The following is a 6,000-nucleotide window of genomic DNA, read 5'->3' as shown; positions in this document are numbered from 1 at the left end:
ATGGAACATTCAGCAGATGATCTGGTGCAAAATTCCTGCGACATGGGGAGAATGTTACAGAACATTCCACAAGCATGCCTTTCATGATGTTGCCTCAAAGATATTAGCTAACATTCCAGGAACGTTTCCGTGCAGAACATTAGTGGGGTGTAACTGTGTAGACAATTTCTAACATTTTGATGTTTCACAGAATGTTCCTCTAATGAATTGCGTACAATGTTACTATAATGTACCGAGCATAACCGTCGACAATATTCTTTCCTTAAGCTATACAACATTCCACCAACATTACGTCTCCGAAGCAACCTAATTTTTCTATAATGTGCCATGCTTAACCTTCACACAACATCTCTTCTCAAGGCTGACGGACATTCAACAAATATTGCACCTTAGATATATACGAAGACTTTTACTAGATTATTCTTAAAATAATCTTTGTGAGCATCTCAATAGTTAGGGCATGGTTCCGAAGCTGTATATTTTGGTACAAACAGTTGCATGATATAATAACAAAAAATAATATGAAACACAATAAAAATATAGCTATAAAATGACTAAACTCTATATATATATTGTCATCATCAAAACATGGCAGAAAAATACCACAACCTTTACACCAGAATAAATTATATATCAATGATACACAGAGACAAACAAGCAAAGCTATGATCATATTTGTGAATAACGCTACAGTCCATCAAATGCTTTACCACATTAGACTAAAGTTTTTCCAGCTCGTCCGTCCTTGGATTGTGGTGGCGAAGGCTGTTCTTTCATCCAACAATTCAGATTACAGTACAATCCTTTAAGCCCTGAAATGTGAAGAAGCATTTATATTAGCAGATGAGAACTGCTAAAAAGTACAGAATACAAACAAAGCAAATATGAGTATAAACTAAATATGGCAACAACCTGTTAACAAAGTAATTATGAACATCGAGGTTGATCTGCCACATCACAGTGTCACTTGCTAGATACATGAAATAGTACCAGCAATACTTTTCTTTTCACTATTTGTGGGCACTCTATAATAAGGTAATATTGTCCACTCATTCAAGTTTTTGGAATCGCGATTCCTCATAATAGGCACAGGTGGATACAAGAGTGCACAACCACCATATTTTCAAAATCATCCTAATCAGCTTTTTATTTAATGGCTTCATAACTGAGCTTCCTATAAGGCTGCAACTTCATATTGGCATATTATGAAAAATGCACAAGCATATCATATTTAGGGTTGCGCTAATAGTAAGTTTCTTCAGAAGCAACGAATGTCCTAGTCGCATTGTTCTTATGCTGAATTATCATTTTAATAATTTGAAATTTAAAAAAGAGTTGTTGTAGAATAGCAATGCGGTAAATTAATTAGTAAATCTCATGTAGCAAAAAACACGAACTTGGACATATCCATTAAAAAATAATAACAAACTGTAAGCTAACAACTCCGCATTAGTCGAGTTATTTACTTGGAGGTTAACCTTTCTGATGAGACGCTATATGTGCAAACAGCTATATACGCAGGTAAATGAGAAGCACTGCTAATGCTATTGCAGATTGTTCCAAAGCTTTAAGAAACGCCGTGCCGATATTTAATGAAAAATTAAACGATAAGATTTTGTAAGTTTTAGTTGATCTAGAAGTATGCGAGCAGCCTGCCTTTTCAATTTCCTTTATAAGCTTGTTTGAATTAGCGCGTACACTCTTTTAAAAATACATAGTCAATCGGCTATTGTTGCCTCTTACATATTGTCAAATTCTTCAATCATACGTATCTTATATCACAATCAAATAGCTGAAAATCATGTCATAAAAAGAGAAAAAGAAATTACATCGCACTACTCGCTCTAAGTTGACATTTTGGTAAAAGGCAGCACGATTCTCAACCTAACATGCTTATCACAAGTTATACATAATCTAACACAATGCAAACTTTCAAGAGTTGCTTTCTTAATTATGTACATGTGCACACAACTCTTAGATTTCCATATTTTCTCTGCTTAAAATTCTGATGTGCTAGGTAGTTAGTGTTGAAATGTGCTTCCAATCTGCCAAAAAAATCTACGTTTTGTACTACAGCATTTCTAAATTTGAAACTAATTTTTCCAACTTTCAATAACAAAAATCACAGTTAAAGGGAGAGTAACTATAGATCTATCGTAAATTCAAGAGTACAAGTCGAGATCTGAAGTTTGGTTCGAAAATCCTGGTTTTGACATGTACATACCGTGACCTCTTCCATGGCCCAAATCTTTTATTCGCTAATAGTTCAATCGGGATCAGAGGCGGGCAATGCGTAGCTGAAGAAATGGCATTCAAAACACCATCAGTAAGGACGCCTTTTTTGGCGCCGTCGGGAATACTACAATTAACAAAAGCCTGAGAGTAGCATGTTATAGTGAAGATCACAGAGAACAAAAAACAAGCACTTAACCAACGTACTGGTTCACCTCAATACAAGAACAAAACCGCTACCTCGGATAATAGGTATTCAACAGAGTAGCAATGCCGCAAGACAGATTTCTGTCAGAAATCGTGATTCATGTACAAGAAAAAGGTGTGAATGCCCAATAGTGGATGTGTCAAATGGATTACTGAGGTGTGGCCTTGTAGGCAGATACTACAAAAACCAACATCAAATTCAAAACATATCACGTAATTCCAGAAGAGAATCCTAGTGATGACATTTCGAATTGTGAATAATGGGGACCTGGTGTTCCAATCAGCTCACATTGAGTAGGATTACTGGTATTTCACTATTTTATAAATAAATTCCTATATGTGATATCATGTAATTTTGATTTGCAACGGTTTTTTGAAGTTGAATTTTACTAGAAATCGTGCCATGAATTACGTTACCGTCATATTTTTGTGCAGATACCGCAGCAATACTATTTAAATTCATGAAAGAAACGAAGTCACTGTTGGGATTCAAACACAAATGCTCTATGGTAACATCTTCCAGCGCAGCGAGCTGGAAGCTTGTAGGTGTAGCATAAATACACACTGGTCAGTGCGCGAGGCGACATTGCAATAGAAGGACTGGTCTTATGTACTGAATACTATATGGTATGTTTATCGAATTTGATTAGGTTGTCACGACGTTAAGGGCTTAGCGCACAAATCAACAAACTTTCCATGTAGCTGACTTAAAGCATATTGATAACATATTAGTAAGCCTACAACATGTATAATAAAAACACAGACATGGAAAATTTGCAATGGTGATGGAAAAATGCAAGAAATATGTCTAGATCTCACCTGTCCCACATTTATTGATACCGATTCAATTGGTTATGGAGAATTTACTGTTGAGCCGAACCGGTGTATGGTTGGCAAATTGACCATAGTAGTGGTGATTGACTAGATAGCGATTAGACGATTAGTTGCAAGGATATTGGCCAGATCTTGTGAGATTCATTCTAAAAAATCGCAAACAAACCACATTAGAGATCTTGCAAACAACAAATCGATAAACTATCTATATGGTAAGAATCTAATGATTATGGACTTGGACTGAGATTGAACCGATAACCTTGTAGTTGCAAACCCTAAATCTGGCCACTAAAAACTGCTGGTTGGTCACTACTAATATTGCTCAACATTTTCCAACTGAATAACAAGTTTAGTAGCTCAGTGACTAACAAACATGTCTTTACTCATTTGATATATGCGTATAGATCTTCATCTTTATGAAATTTTGGAGACAAAAATAATGGCAAAGAAAGAATTCTTCAAATTAAGTTTAGGAAATGGCGTTCAAACTTGTATCAGAGTTTGTCACATCAGAGTTGTCTTCTCTATTTTATGGCAGTCAAAAACTATTAATGATTCACCATTACTCCGTTTGTACACAACACACAGTCACTCGCAATGAGATTTATTATCAACAATGCCTCTGAAGTAGGTAATGAAATCAAAAGATATATGCTACTACTCAGTAACATGCTTTACCCATTTTTCTACGCATATATGGCTTCAAAGCCATTTCAATTCTATTAGCAAAAGCTCGCTCAACCAGCAAAAGTGTTTTTATCAGTTATTAAGACATTCGATAACATCGCTGTGATACGTGAAAAAAATCATATTAAAAGTTGTACTTCTCTTAAAGCACAGAGGTACAGTTAAAGAACGAAAGCAATATGTAACCCTTTTAGTGCCATAGGCCTACTCTTTTTAATGAATTCCTGTTTACAGAAGCGTGACATTTTAAAGACAAATTATATCCATTCTATGACTCGCAAATGCTTTTCAAGCTGTTTTCCAACGTCAAACACATCCAAGAACGATAATCCACTGCAGTTTACCACCATGGAGTGCAATTATTTAGAAACACAGTCTTTAACACTCGGTTTTATTTACGGAGAAAAACTTGAATTTGTACCAATGCAAAAAACTTTACTCACCAGCAATAACGATCGCAAAGAGCGTCAATATCATTTATTACTATATTGTGAATTTTATTGCAAGTATTGCAGATGAGTTAAGCATCGTTAACTCATTAATTAAACTACAACAACAGGAAAAATAAATCAGTATGGCGGATATTTCCTCCTCCTAGTTTTGCCTTGTCCGATATTTTCAGGCATAATACGATGTAAATGCATACCTTCGAAATCTTTCGAAGGAGTACGATGCGGATTTTTAGCTTTCCTACGCATCGAACTTCATAAATTCCGAAAAGTTTTAACTAAATTCTACGTATATGCCCACAAACAATCTCGGTTGATATTTTGGTTCATTATACAGTAATACAAAAACGCGTTTAATCTCTTTGTAAAGATTTAATAGACGTAAACTGAAAAAACGTCGTAAAACCACGGTTATGGAAGACCAAGCGAGTCATACTTAACGCCGAATACCTGCTAGTTCCCATCAGAAAAGTCGTGCGCCCTAGGCATGCGGTATATACGGTAGAAATATCCCATCAGAAAAGTCTTCGGTCCGCTCTAACTTTTCTGATGGGATATTTCTACCGTATATACCGCATGCCTAGGGCGCACGACTTTTCTGATGGGAACTAGCTTTTACCTTGGAGATTCAGACAAGTTGGTGATTTTTTTCTGAAACTACCGATGTGGTTACCGCTGCCTATACTCATGATTTTGTGTTAAAACTGCTAAAAGAGTTCTGAATAAATATTGCCGAGTGATTTATTCACTACTAATGGACGTGATTTGACGCTATTTGGTAAGAAACCTCAAATTGTTGATCAGTTACAAAACTGCCTTACACAAAGCCACTGCACACTCGCAGACCTGCAAAAATGGTGCCCGAAGGGTTGAAATCAACTTGATCTCTGGATCTGGATCTGGATAAATTAGGTCCCAAGACCTCTTGAGCCGAGTAAAATGGATATTGATTGGATATTGATATTGAATAATGAATACCATATTTGCCTTGTGGTGACCGATTTAACTCATGCACTACTATAAGCCCCTCTGTGGGGCTTACAGACAATTTAAATCAGACGGAAGCCCCTCACTGGAGCTTTTTTATATTATGTGGTTTGGTTCTCTTTTTGTAGCTACAAGTGAATGGATTCAAATTTTCTTGGTTCAAATGCTTAGTATGGAGACTATTGTAGTGTGTGCTCATGTGAAACTGACAGTAAAGGATTCTTATAAGTATTATATATATAGCATTTGTATTCATTTCATGTGAAACGTTAGTTGCGGATGATTCCCAACATCTATAAGCACAAAAGCTCTGAAACGCGCGCGTAGAGAGCATACGAATTTCATCGCATCTGACGAAGACTTGCCTTGTTTGGTCTGACCCATTTTGTGAGCAGCTGTTTGAATGGCTTTTGTTGATACAAATTAATTATGTTCAACCTAAAATGAATTACATAGTAAATAAGTTGAAGACTCTTTTATGAGAAAGAGATTTTGAGGTGATTTTTTTGTGAGCAGTACATCATGTTTATGTTACATAACTATTTATTGTACTGACTGAAAAGAAAAACGAAGTTGCAAGTTGTCAGTCAAGACTCAATAAACA

General features: G+C 35.9%; 1 long non-coding RNA gene across 1 annotated transcript; it reads right to left on the bottom strand.

Moving 5' to 3' along the window:
- Window positions 1-459: 459 nt before the first annotated feature.
- LOC137387284 (uncharacterized) lies at window positions 460-3,413 on the bottom strand. The gene is made up of 3 exons (XR_010977889.1): window positions 3,259-3,413; window positions 2,225-2,359; window positions 460-812 (listed from the first exon to the last, which is right to left on the bottom strand). It is a non-coding gene; the product is annotated as an uncharacterized lncRNA (long non-coding RNA).
- Between the last annotated feature and the right edge of the window lie 2,587 nt (window positions 3,414-6,000).

Source organism: Watersipora subatra, chromosome 2 (genome assembly GCF_963576615.1).
Source record: "Watersipora subatra chromosome 2, tzWatSuba1.1, whole genome shotgun sequence".
Lineage (NCBI taxonomy): Eukaryota > Metazoa > Bryozoa > Gymnolaemata > Cheilostomatida > Watersiporidae > Watersipora > Watersipora subatra.
This window is presented reverse-complemented; position numbering and strand designations above follow the sequence as displayed.